The 14,509-nt window shown below is 43.9% G+C and overlaps 1 pseudogene; it reads right to left on the bottom strand.

Moving 5' to 3' along the window:
- LOC140468813 (zona pellucida sperm-binding protein 3-like) overlaps window positions 1–6,415 on the bottom strand; it is a 46,755-nt pseudogene extending 40,340 nt beyond the window's left edge.
- Window positions 6,416–14,509: the final 8,094 nt, after the last annotated feature.

Genomic DNA, 14,509 nt, shown 5'->3' with positions numbered 1-14,509 from the left:
GAACGCAACAAGTGGCTAAAACTTTTTAGAAACTGTAATTGCGCAGTTCTGTTTGTTTACCAGTCACTTGTGACTTCTCGTTCTGTTTCTGTAATTGTTTTGCTCGAGCGCATTCATTTTTAAAAACCTCAACAGATTCCATCGCACCATTTGCAGTTAAATCAATCCCCAATTTGGTGGCAGTATCTTGTCATGAGCTCAAAACTGATTCTTCGTGCCTCTCATCACAAAACTGTCGCAATAGTCCAACTTCGTTCCCACTCCCATGGTACGTTGCCAGATCAATTGCTGAGCCAATTTAACCAATTGAACAGCTTTCGGGCCACCTAATGACCATTCTTCATCACCCAATGTTTTGTTTAAACCTTTATTTTTGTTTTAAGAAATATTGCAATATTTCTTGCTCCCTATAGCTTCAAATACCAATTTATCAATTTATGCTTGTCTAACTTTAAAGCCTGTTCCTAACTATACATTTTGGAATCTTACTTGTAAATATATATTTATATATTATAAATTCATTTATTCAGTATTTAATATTTAAAATGCAAAATGCATACAGTTCCGAACTTTGAAATCCACTATTATTACCCGGTTTTAGTCCTTTAATTTAAATACAAAATTAGGTTTCTAAAGTAGTCCTGACCAGTCATTGCTCAATTACAATGCCAAAGGTCGTGAAATAACCAAAGCTGTCTTAAAAGGATTTGTCTATTCCAGTTTAAAAAAACTTATAATGCATGAATAATGGCCGAATCCAAGGTCACAGATTTTAACCATAGGATTGATTTATTACAGTCTAATGTTGAACTGAAACTTCAACTGTTGATGAGGGAGGGAACTTTCTGAATAAAGCAACGGCTTAAAATTAAGTGAAAACAAATGAGTCTGACACACAAAAAAAGGTGATCACGTTGTTTCCCTCCGTATTAAGCTGATTTGAAATCCCTTTTATGTAAGGATAAAAGAGATTAGTTAGAAACTGATAGTAAGGCAATCATGACCTGTAAAAAGAACAGGAGTTAACATTTTATTTCATAATCACTGTAAAATCCTTAACCTAAAAAGAAATCAGATTCAAAACAGTCCCGGATCTCAAGCTCCAGGGAACAAAGCACAAACATTCAATCACCAACAAACAAATGTGCATTCAAACCAAATCACAAAGGGTTAAACTTTCGATGAGCTGTACAGCTCTTTTCACTCACTCACTCACTCACACACACACACAACCTGCTCTGACACCAATGCCTAAACTCATCGAGTTCTTACCAGGAGGGCCTATTTCATTTGGACCAATAGGAGTGGCTGTGAGCTGCTGTGCTGTCACCTGACTGAATTCAGCTCCACAAGGTCTCATGGTGAAGGTCCCATGAATACAATCATCAAACGTAGCTCATTGATCCAGGAGGGTGTCTGCTGGGTCCTGCCCACCCTCACCTGAGGAGACTGACGGTGAGACCCATGGAGAGATTGTCTGAGGATGAGGTTTGGATAGAACAAAGGGATTGACCTTATACTACACCTCGCCCTTGGAGTGTTTGATGGCGTCAATATGGAAGAAGCTTTATTCTGTATCTAAACTTGTCATGTCCCTGTCTGGGGAGTGTTTGATCAGGACAATGCAGGGAGAGTTCAACTTTCTGTTTATTTTTAATTCACAGAGGAGAGGGAGTTTTACTCTGCATTTCACCGCGTGCTGTCTGTGTCTTGGGAGCTTTTGACGGGGACAGCTTTTCTTCCAGTTTTCAAGAAGAGGGGAAGCTTTAGTTTCAGTTGCAGAGAGTAGAATCTTTTACTCTGTTTCTAACTCAGTGATGCCCCTGGATTGAAAGTGTTTGATGTAGACAGTGTAGCTGTACAATTAGTTTAAAAGTGTAGAGGCAGCTTTCTGTTCAGTGACAATGAGCTGAGGAGGCTCATGTATCGAGTCCCACACTGACCTTGCTCTGGTGGAGTTTCATGAGGATGGTGTTGTGGAAGAAAGTGAGGAGTGCAGATGCTGGAGACCAGAGTTCGGAACATGTGGCAGTGGAAAAGCACAACAGGTCATGCAGCATCCGAGGAGTATGAGAGGCCACTTTTCCAGTAGGAGCTGTTCATCAGGATTGTGGATTGGGAAAGGGGGCTGAGAGATAAACAGGAGGTTAGGGGTGGGGGCAAGTTAGCTGGGATGGCGATAGGTAGATGCAGGTGTGGGGTTTTGAGGGAACTGAAATTTCATTTTGAAAGGGAAGATGTACTGGCACGTTGGCACAGTGGTTAGCACTGCTGACTCACAGCGACAGGGACATGGGTTCGATTCCAATCTCGGGTGACTCTTTGTGTGGACATTGCAAATTCTCCCCGTGTCTGTGTGGGATTACTCTGAGTTTTCCGGTCTCCTCCCACTGTTCAAAGATGTGCAGGTTCAGTGGGCTGGCAATGGGAATTTACCCACAGTGTTCTAGGATGTGGATGGTTATGTTCATCATTCAAGGGAATGTAGAGTAACAGGGTAGGGGAATAGGTCTGGGTGGGTTACCGTTCAGCGGGTCAGTGTGGACTTTTCGGGCCCAAATGGCCAGTTTCCACACTGCAGGGATTCTATGATTCAACATAAAGATGGAAACATCCATCGGACCTGATCAGGTGTGCCCGAGAACTCTGTGGGAAGCTCCGGAAGTGATTGCTGGGCCCTTGCAGAGATATTTTGTATCATCGAAAGTCACAGGTGAGGTGCTGGAAGACTGGGGTTTGGCGAATGTGTTGCTACTGTTTAAGAAAGGTGGTAAGGAAAAGTCAGGGAACTATAGACTGGTGAGCCTGACATCGGTGGTGGGTACGTTGTTGGAGAGAATCCAGAGTGTGAGAATTGACATGAATTTGGTAAGCCAAAGACTGATTAGGGATAGTCAACATGGCTTTGTGCATGTGAAATCATGTCTCATGAACTTGATTGGGTTTTTTGAAGAAGTAACAAAGAGGATTGATGAGGGCAGAGCAGTGGACGTGATCTATATGAACTTCATTAAGGCGTTCAACAAGGTTCCTCATGGGGGCCTGGTTAGCAAGGTTAGATCTCATGGAATACAAGGATACAGAACTTGCTGGAAGGTAGAAGACACAGGGTAGTGGTGAAGGATTGCTTTTCACAGTGGAGTCCTGTAACCAGTGGTGTGCCATAGGGATCGGTGCTGGGTCCACTGCTTTTTGTCATTTGTTTAAATGATTTGAATGTGGACATACAAGGTATTGTTAGTTAGATTTGCAGATGACACCAAAATTGGAGGTGTAGTGCACAGTGAAGGAGGTTACCATGATCCCATGAGATTGGATCATGTTCATTTCGCCAGTTTCCTGATTTCCTCTCCTCCCAGCCCCATCCACGTCCCATTTCTCTCTGAGCCCCCTTGGAGGAACCCCCTCATTCCTGATGAAGAGCTTGTATTTGAAATGTTATCTCTCTTGTTCCTCTGATGCTGCCTGACCCGGCTGTGTTTTTACAGCATCACACTTTCCAACTCTGATCTCCAGCATCCGCAGTCCTCACTTTCTCCCAACTGGGCACGAGCACCGAGAAATTGCAAATGGAGTTCAATGTAGATCAGTATGAGGTGTTACAGTTTGGAAAGTCACACCAAGGTTGGAGTTTCATGATGAATGGTTGGGCCTTATGGAGTGTACTGGAACAGAGGGACCTTGGAGTTCAGGTGGATGGTTCTCTGATAGTGGAGTCACAGGTAAACAGGGCAGTGAAGGTGGCTTTTGACACACTGTCCTTCATCAGTCAGGGAATTGAGTATAGATGTTGGGAAGTTATGTTGCTGAGACTGTATGTGAAGTATTGTATTCAGTTTTGGTCACCTTGTTCCAGGAAGGATGCTATTAATTGGGATAGAATGCAGAAGAAATTTACAAGGATACTGCCAGGACTCAGGGTCTTGGGGGATGGGGTTATTATGGAAATGTATAAGATCATGAGAGGCATGGATGAGGTGAACGTACTCAGTTGTTTTCCCAGGGTTGGGAAATCAGGGACGAGAGGGCACCAGGTTAAGGTTTGAGGGTAAAGAAAAAAAGATAAGGTTGAAGCATTTGCAACAACTTGCAGCCAGAAATCTCCAAAAGGACAATCCATTGTAGTCCCCAGTATCACTGATGCCTGTCTTCATTCAGTACTATTGACTCCACGTGATATCGAGAAACAGCTGCAGATATTGCATACTGTGAAGCCAATGCACCCTGACTAACATTGTGGGAATAAGGTGAAAGAGCTGTGATCCTGAACGTGTCGTGTCCCTATCTATTCTGTTCCAGTACAGCTACAAATCCAGCATCTACCTGGAAATGGAGAAAATTGCCCAGTAGTGTCCTGTTGAGAAAAAGTGGGACAAATCCAACCTTGCCAATTACTCCCCCACCAATCCACTCTCAATCACAAGCAAACTGTTATCAAGGCACATGTCCTCCACACTAACCTGGTCACTGATGCTCAGTCTGTGTTCTGTCGGGGTTACTCAGCTCCTGATCTCAGTACAGCTTGGTCCAAGTATGACTAAAATAGCTGAACTTTGTCTGGGCTCAGTGTAGCTACACAGCGATCAATGTCCAGCTTCAGGAGCACATGGTTGGCCATGGAATCAGATGTCTCAACGTGAATGAGACCTCCCAGGAAGTAGACAGTGGAAGTGCGCTCTGTCAGCCAGTCACCTGAAGTACAGCAAGTCAAGGGTTGGAGCAAATGGGTTCAACTCCCAGAGAGAGACACCAGGAGATCGCTCCCCAGCCACCCATCACATACCATTCATTAGACGCAGGGAGAATGACAGATGCCCTTCTCCAGACCTGGTGGAGCTGAATGGGATCTAGGTGGGCTTGATGGGATTGCTGCTCACATTGCCCTTCCTGGGGGAAGGAGACAGGGCAGCCATTTTCGGACAGTGTCAGACAACAGCAGCAGGGGATCATACTGGCAATCAAGTAATGATTCTCACCTCAAATAACGACATTCAATGGGAACAACAGCCCCGTTTGTTCTCACACTGATCGATCCAGGATAGTTTGGGATGTGGGTCAGGTGGGTGGTGTAGATCAGGAAATCTCCAGTCATCTGAAAGACACAGGTTAAAGAATGAAGGGCTGATCTGTAATGAGAAGGTTCTACACAGGGTTCACAATGACACCATCACATTGGGACAATTCTTTCAGGGTGTGATAGGCTCAGGAGGCTGCTTCTACCAACATCCACCCACCCTCCACCCCCCCCATTCCCAAAGCTGGAGATACCACTCTTAAAGAGTAATGGGTCACAGGTCAAGGATTAGTCATTTAGGATCAGTTTAACAATGTATGACATCATTCCAAAGATCAGATTAGAATTCCTGATGCAAAAGTTGGTTAAAGGGAGATTGTTTTGGACTCCCAGACAGAATCAGAGATAAATATTGAGGGAACAGGAACCTGGTGATTGTTATAAAAGGAAAGAGGTTGCCAGGATCTTTTAGCCATCTAATTCCCAGTGTAATCAGGAAACCTCCAGGTTTGAGAAGAGATTACTAATAATGCCTAGAGATTAAACAGCAAGCCAAGGCAATAAAGGCAGTGTCTAAGAGTTGAGAAATATAGAGAAAACAATAGTTCACCAGAATGAAATCAAAGTCCATTTGCCTGATGGGAATGGAGCTACTTTCCCTTAAACTAACCACAGGTCATGTGGCTGTATCATGCTGCTGTTCTGAGGAAGGGTTTTTGCCCAAAACATTGATGTTCCTGCTCCTCAGATGCTGACTAACCTGCTGTGCTTTTCCAGCACCACTCTAATCCATGCTGCTAAATCAGTTGCATTCCTATAACATCTCGATTGAAAAACTGCACAACAGAATGCTGCACTGTGGAAGGTCACTAAATCAATTCAGGAAAAAGTTCACAGTATCCAAACAAAATCCACAAATCACCACATGATACCCAATTCATACTGACAAAACATAATTGTAACAGAACAACGTATACAAACAAAAGCTTCCAAACCAGTGAAAATGAGAGCACAAGACTAGAGAAGGAGAACAGTTAAGGCAGAATCCATCCAGGATAGAAACCATGTCTGAGTATTTGAGAAAGCAGGAGAATGGTCCTTCTCAATATCAATAAGATCTCAGTCAGGAGACATCTACAGCCCAAACTTCCAGCAAGTGTAAACAATCCCCATTACCTGCAATCTGCTGCCACACTCATGCAACCCATAGTCAAAGAGGACAGTCTGGTTCTCAGGGAACACTCTGGTTGGCCGACAACCTGCTGTCCCCAGGGTCAGGTCAGCAGCTTTAATCAGGTGCCTGGTTCCAAATAAATCCAGCTGGGCCCTGACCAGCAGGTTGTGCTCTCCACACTGCACCATCACAGTCTGTAGTGGGGACACGCTCCCAAACTCAGACATTCGGAAACTGGAACCAATGGGATCCCCATGAGGAGGCACTCTCTCAGGAACAGGGCTGGCTCTCACTATTATCCATGGAAACCTCTGGCTCAGAAACTGTTGCCATGTTTCAGAGCAATAAACAGCACCAACTAACACCAACAAAGGGAACAAACCCCTCACTACAAAGTTTAAAAGTGTAGAGGCAGCTTTCTGTTCAGTGACAATGAGCAGAGGAAGCTCATGTATCGAGTCCCACACTGACCTTGCTCTGGTGGAGTTTCATGAGGATGGTGTTGTGGAAGAAAGTGAGGAGTGCAGATGCTGGAGACCAGAGTTCGGAACGTGTGGCAGTGGAAAAGGACAACAGGTCATGCAGCATCCGAGGAGTATGAGAGGCCACTTTTCCAGTAGGAGCTGTTCATCAGGATTGTGGATTGGGAAAGGGGGCTGAGAGATAAACGAGAGGTTAGGGTTGGGGGCAAGTTAGCTGCGATGGCGATAGGTACATGGAGGTGTGGGCTTTAGAGGGAACTGAAATTTCATTTTGAAAGGGAAGATGGGGTGTCACGCTGGCATAGTGGTTAGCACTTCTGCCTCACAGCACCAGGGACATGGGTTCGATTCCAGTCTCGGGTGACCCCCTGTGCACATTCTCCCCGTGTCTGTGTGGGATTACTCTGGGTTTTCCAGTCTCCTCCCACTGTTCAAAGATGTGCAGGTTCAGTGGGCTGGCAATGGGAATTGACCTGTAGTGTTCCAGAATGTGTAGATTAGCTTCATCGTTCAAGGGAATGTAGAGTAATAGGGTCGGGGAATGGGTCTGGGTGGGTTAATGTTCAGCGGGTCAGTGTGGATTTTTTGTTGCCAAATGGCCGGTTTCCACACTGCAGGGATTCTATGATTCAACATAAAGGTGGAAACATCCATCGGATCTGATCAGGTGTACCCTAGAACTCTGTGGGAAGCTCCGGAAGTGATTCCTGGGCCCCTTGCTGAGATATTTTGTATCATCGCCAGTCACAGGTGAGGTGCTGAAAGACTGGGGTTTGGCGAATGTGTTGCGACTGTTTAAGAAAGGTGGTAAGGAAAAGCCAGGGAACTATAGACTGGTGAGCCTGACATCGGTGGTGGGCAAGTTGTTGAAGATAATCCTAAGTGAGAGGATTTACATGAATTTGGTAAGCCAAAGACTGATTAGGGATAGTCAACATGGCTTTGTGCATGTGAAATCATGTCTCATGCACTTGATTGGGTTTTTTGAAGAAGTAACAAAGAGGATTAATGAGGGCAGAGCAGTGGACGTGATCTATACGAACTTCATTAAGGCGTTCAACAAGGTTCCTCGTGGGTGACAGGTTAGCAAGGTTAGATCTCATGGAATAAAGGAATTTGGATATAGAACTGGCTCAAAGATGGAAGACACAGGGTTGTGGTGGAGGGTTTCTTTTCACAGTGGAGGCCTGTGACCAGTGGTGTGCCATAAGGATCGGTGCTGGGTGCAATGCTTTTTGTCATTTGTATAAATGATTTGGATGTGGACATACAAGGTATCGTTAGTAAGTTTGCAGATGACACCAAACTTGAAAGTGTAGTTTACAATGAAGGAGGTTACCATGACCCCATGAGATTGGACCATGTTGATTTCACCAGTTTCTTTATTTCCTCTCCTCCCAGCCCCATTCATGTCCCATTTATCTCTCAGCCCGCTTGGGGGAACCCCCTCGTTCCTGATGAAGAGCTTGTGCTTGAAACGACGTCTCTCTTGTTCCTCAGATGCCCCCTGACCGACTGTGCTTTTCCAGCACCACACTTTTCGACTCTGATCTCCAGCATCTGCAGTCCTCACTTTCTCCCAACAGAGCACATGCACCAAGAAATTGCAAATGGAATTCAATGTAGATTAGTATGAGGTGTTACAGTTTGGAAAGTCACATCAAGGTAGGAGTTTCACGATGAATGGTTGGGCCTTCAGGAGTGTAGTGGAACAGAAGGACTTTGAAGTTCAGGTGTATGGCTCTTTGAAAGTGGAGACCCAGGTAGACAGGGCAGTGAAGCAGGCTATGGGCAGACTGGCCTTCATCAGTCAGGGCATTGTGTACAGAAGTTGGGAAGTTATGTCGCTGAGGCTGTTCGTGGAGGACTATGGTCAGTTTTGGTCACCTTGTTACAGGAAGGATGGTATTAAACAGGATAGAGTACAGAAGAAATTTACAAGGATACTGCCAGGACTCAGGGTCTCGGGAGTGGGGAGGGGTGGTTCTTATGGAAGTGTATAAGAACATGAGAGGCATGGATGGGGTGAAAGTATTCAGTTGTTTTCCCAGGGTTGTGGAATCAGGGACTAGAGTGCACCAGTTTAAGGTTTGAGGGAAAAAAATAAAAGAAAAGGCTGAAGCATTTGCAACAACCTGCAGCCAGAAAGCTGCAAAGGGACAATCCATTGTAGTTCCCAGCATCACCGATACCTGTCTTCAGTCAGTACTATTGACTCCACGTGACATCGAGAAGCAGCTGCAGACATTGGATACTGTGAAGCCAATGCACCCTGACTAACATTGTGGGAATAAGGTGAAAGAGCTGTGATCCTGAACGTGTCGTGTCCCTATCCATTCTGTTCCAGTACATCTACAACTGCAGCATCTACCTGGAAATGGAGAAAATTGCCCTGTAGTGTCCTGTTGCTAAAAACTGGGATAAATCCAACCTTGCTAATTCCTCCCCCACCAATCCACTCTCAATCACAAGTGAAGTGTTGGCAGGTTTTGTCAACAGTGTTATCAAGGCACATGTCCTCCACACTAACCTGGTCACTGATGCTCAGTCTGTGTTCCACCAGGGCGACCCAGCTCCTGATCTCAGTACAGCTTGGTCCAAGTATGAGTAAAAGAGCTGAACTCAAAGAGGGGAAGTGAGGGTGACTGCTTTAAGACCAAGGCAGAATTTGACTGAGCAATTTACCAAGGGGTCAGAGGAAAATTGGACTCAGTGTGATTAGAAAAACCTCTTTGCTGGTTGGTGTCATGCCCAGCACAAAGAAAGATGGTTCTAGTTATCAATGTTCAATCACCACATTCCCAGGACATCTCTGCCAGAGTTCCTCAAGGTACTCTCTTAGACACAACCATGTCAACTACTCCATCAAAGACCTTCCCTCCATCAGAATGAAAGAAGTGGGGATGTTTGCTCATGATTGCCCAATGTTCAGCCCCATCGACAATGTCACAGATACTGAAACAGTCCCTGTTCAAATGCAGCAAGACCTGAACAATATTCACATTCAGAACACACAACTGTCAGGGCAATGACTGTCTGCAACAAGGGGAAATCTCACTATCACACCATGACAGTCTCCATGACATTCCCATTGCTCAATCCCTCACTATTAACATCCTTGGCCTCTCTGTCTCGGCTGGGATTTGTTGCCTGTCCCTAATTGCCCTTGATTTGATTGGTTTGCTCAGCTATTTCAGAATCAGCAACCTTGCTGTGGGTCTGGAGACACATTTAGGCCGGACCAGGTCACGATGGTAGATTTCCTTCCCTCATGGGAATTGTGAATGAGATGGGATTGTATAAAAGATTAGTTTCACAGTCACAATTACTGAGTAGATATTTTCAAAAAAAGACAGAACACAAAAATCCATCAGCGACAACAATCGCATTTGAGCCCCGAGCCTCAGATGTTTACCTGACTCACTGAATTCCTGTCTCAGTAACATACCATTATGCCACTTGTTCCACCCACCTGTAGACAGAAGCCTGAACGTCAGACAGATAGCTCAGTGATAGGCATTATTGTCAAGGAATCAGGAGATTAATTCATAGAGAATTCCTGCAGTGCAGAAACAGGCCATTCCAGTCCCACAAGTCCACATTCACCTCTGAAAATTAAGCCATCCAGACCCACCTCCATTACTCTACATTTACCCCTGACTAATGCACCGAACCTACACACTCTTATACAATAAGAGTACAGCCAGTTCACCTAACCTGCATATCCTTAGATTATGGGAGAAAACCCACAGAGACAGGGAGAACTCGACACAACCGCCCAAGTCACCCAAGGCTGGAATCAAAACCATCACTAACCATTGTGCCACCATGCTGCCAGAGAGAATGTGGGAAGAAATCTTAGAGGCAGTGGAAACCCAGTTCATATTTTATGTTGATTGTGACTCTTGAAACGTTAGCAGTGTCTGTCCACAGATACTGCTTGACCACCTGAGTTTTCCCAGCATTCTGTGGTTTCAGATTTCCAGCCTGGGCAGTATTTTGCTTTTAGTCTTGAGTGTAAGTTCCTTCCAGAGTCTTCAGCATGTGCCAATGCTATGGTTTTAAGAATTATATTTTGTCCTGGTTGGTTGGAGAGAATCTTTGAGGCAAAGGCAGGGAGCTACCTGTGGAAAACCAGTAAACACCTTTCAGCAGTTGCTGCTTAGGCCTTGAAGTGGCAACTATTTTCTCCACATTGCCCCCACCCAACCCCCCGCCACATCCCCCCCAGTCACAAAATCCAGGGTGGGGTGGGTGGGGGGTGCGAAAGATACTGTAAGGTATAGGGTTCAAATTGTGCAGAATAAGGGAACAGGTGTTGCTTCTGCAAAAGCTTACATTATAAAATTAGGCTGCACATGCAAATACTAAACAGTGAGAAGCGAAAACAGGTAGAATTATCTCTGACTAATAGGGCAGAGCGACCGTGTACCAGGATGTGCCAGTAACAGGAGAATAGTGTGCCAGTCTCAGGAGGGATGTGGCCAACGGATGGAATTTAGTTTGACAGGATGAACGCACAAAGACAGTAAACTATGTCAGGATAGTCACATATAAGGAACGAGATAAATAAGAGTAAGAGGGGACAGGCTTCGAGTAATGGGAGAAGGAAACAGAGGCGGAGAGAAACTAGACAAAGGTGGAGTGAAGCTAGAGCTTGTGATAGGCTACGCGCTACAGTAAAAGTAACCAACGGGTTGAAAGGGGAGGACCGAGAGACGCAGCTGAACAGCATAAATCAGAATGTAACCCCCAGATCGGGGTGCTTACTCATTAGGCAGCTGTCCTTTCAAGTACGTATCAATAAAATTTGACTCTGCTTCAGAATTTGACTCTGATTGAAATTTATTAATTTGTGAGTTTTGTTTCTCACAATTTGGGGGCTCGTGTCCGGGATAACCATCATCACCAGCAGGGGTGGGCACCGTCGACGGTTGGGAAGACACGTCCCGTTCCTTTTAGAACGGTCCCGTGTTCCTCGGCGGTGGGTTGCACCTTCTGGTTGACTGATTGAGATCCGATGAGAGTCTATCTGAACCAGGTGAAAGTGAGTAGGCACAGGGAGCCAGGCAACTCCGTGCATGGACCAAGGTAGGCAATTGACTTTTAAGTACTGCCTTGGTGGCTGGGATTGAGTCTAGTAGTTAATAAGTGTCTAAAGAAAGAACTCAATATGGGCTGTGCCGAGGGTAAAGTATAAGCCTCCGAAAAATAAATGGAAATGGAGGCGGGGTCCCTGACAACATACCTCCAGAAAGTCCGTTGGGCAGGCTGTTGTGGAATTGGAAAAATAATACTTGCACAAGGGGAAGAGATAGCAAAAAGATGATTAAATATTGTTGCTTTTTATGAACTAAGGAATCCATTCTTTGTCCTGCCATCTACTGGCCAAAGTATGGGTTGGATGAAGACTAAGTATGTAAATATTTGAATTTATATCTCAACAGAAAACAGCCTTTCAGTCAGGAGGGATCAGATTATGCTTAGTGTTGGAAGGGCTAATAGCTGAAGGGCCACTGAGGGTACACTTTGTAACTAAATCTTGGCCAGACATCAAAAAATAAACTCTGAAAATAGATGGGTGGAGTGAGAAATCACTTGAATTGTTAAGAGATGCACAGAAAGTGTTTGTAAAGAGAGAGGATGAGAAGAAAAAGCAGAAGGCAAAAATGATGGTAGCCACAGTTGACGAAGTAGTCCAGAAAAGAATCGAATCAGTGACGAGCAACCGGAATGGAGGTGGCAGCACGTAGAACATAGAGGAAGGAGTAGAGGATGAGGAGGACCTTCCGTAGGGTCCAGTCAACAGGGACAAGGTCAGAGGTGGAGACCACAACAAGCAGGGTGTTACATCCAGAAAAAAATTCAAAAGACAGAGGGGTGGAGCGAGAAGCCTCTCGAGTTATTGTTGCGGGAAGCTCAAAAAGGGTCTGTGAGATACGGTGTCTGTGTCTGTGTCTGTGTCTGTGTGTGTGAGAGAGAGAAAAGAGCTGTCCAGCTAAGAGAAAGTTTAACCCTTTGTGATTCGGTTTGAATGCACATTTGTTTATTGGTGATTGAATGGTTGTGCTTTGTTCCCTGGAGCTTGAGATCCAGGACTGTTTTGAATCTGATTCCTATTATGGAAATTTAACATGATTTCTTTTAAGGTTAAGGATTTTACAGTGATTATGAAATAAAATGTTAACTCCTGTTCTTTTTACAGGTCAAGATTGCCTTACTATCAGTTTCTAACTAATCTCTTTCATCCTTACATAAAAGGGATTTCAAATCAGCTTAATACGGAGGAAAACAACATGATCACCTTTTTTTTGTGCGTCAGACTCATTTGTTTTCACTTAATTTTAAGCCGTAGCTTTATTCAGAAAGTTCCCTCCCTCATCGACAGTTGTAGTTTCAGTTCAACATTAGATTGTAATAAATCAATCCTATGGTTAATATCTGTGACCTTGGATTCGGCCATTATTCATACATTATAAGTTTTTTTTAACTTGAATAGACAAATCCTTTTAAGACAGCTCTGGTTATTTCACGACCTTTGGCATGATGATTAGGGGGTTAGATAGGGTTGACAGTGAGAACCTTTTTCCACGTATGGAGTCAGCTATTACAAGGGGGCATAGCTTTAAATTAAGGGGGGGTAGATATAGGACTGATGTTAGGGGTAGGTTCTTCACTCAGCAAGTCGTAAGTTCATGGAATGCCCTGCCAGTAGCAGTAGTGGACTCTCCCTCTTTATGGGTATTTAAGCAGGCATTGGATACGTATATGGAGGATAGTGGGTTAGTGTAGGTTAGGTGGGCTTTGATCGGCGCAACATAGAGGGCCGAAGGGCCTGTACTGCGCTGTAATCTTCTATGTTCTATGTTCTATATTGTAATTGAGCAATGACTGGTCAGGACTACTTAAGAAACCTAATTTTGTATTTAAATTAAGGGACTAAAACCGGGTAATAATAGTGGATTTCAAAGTTCGGAACTGTATGCATTTTGCATTTTAAATATTAAATACTCAATAAATGAATTTATAATAATTAAATATATATTTAAAAGTAAGATTCCAAAATGTATAGTTAGGAACAGGCTTTAAAGTGAGACAAGCATAAATTGATAAATTGGTATTTGAAGCTATAGGGAGCAAGAAATATTGCAATATTTCTTAAAACAAAAATAAAGGTATAAACAAAACATTGGGTGATGAAGATTAGTCATTAGGTGGCCCGAAAGCTGTTCAATTGGTTAAATTGGCTCAGCAATTGATCTGGCAACGTATCATGGGGAGTGGGAACGAAGTTGGACTATGGCGACAGTTTTGTGATGAGAGGCACGAAGAATCAGTTTTGAGCTCATGACAAGATACTGCCACCAAATTGGGGATTCAATTAACTGCAAATGGTGCGATGGAATCTGTTGAGGTTTTTAAAAATGAATGCGCTCGAGCAAAACAATTACAGAAACCGAACAAGAAGTCACAAGTGACTGGTAAACAAACAGAACTGCGCAATTACAGTTTCTAAAATGTTTTAGCCACTTGTTGCGTTTCCACCCTGAATTACAGATAATGATTATTTTATTTATATTATATAGATATAATTAATAATTAATATTTATAATATATCAATTGTATGAGCCTGAATCAATATTAATTAACAGGATTCCTTCACACACTCTCAGTGACCTGTCATGTTGATTCATAGATAATTTAAAACATGACAGCATTAATTCATTGTTAATTAAAGATTGGAAAGTTACATTACTGGCCAGAGCGTGTGCAGGCAGTGGCAGCAACAACCTTATTGGTAGAGGAGAGTCGGAAACTTACTTTTGGGGGAGCCTTAAA

The sequence above is a fragment of the Chiloscyllium punctatum genome, chromosome 48 (genome assembly GCF_047496795.1).
Source record: "Chiloscyllium punctatum isolate Juve2018m chromosome 48, sChiPun1.3, whole genome shotgun sequence".
Taxonomy (NCBI): Eukaryota; Metazoa; Chordata; class Chondrichthyes; order Orectolobiformes; family Hemiscylliidae; genus Chiloscyllium; species Chiloscyllium punctatum.
This window is presented reverse-complemented; position numbering and strand designations above follow the sequence as displayed.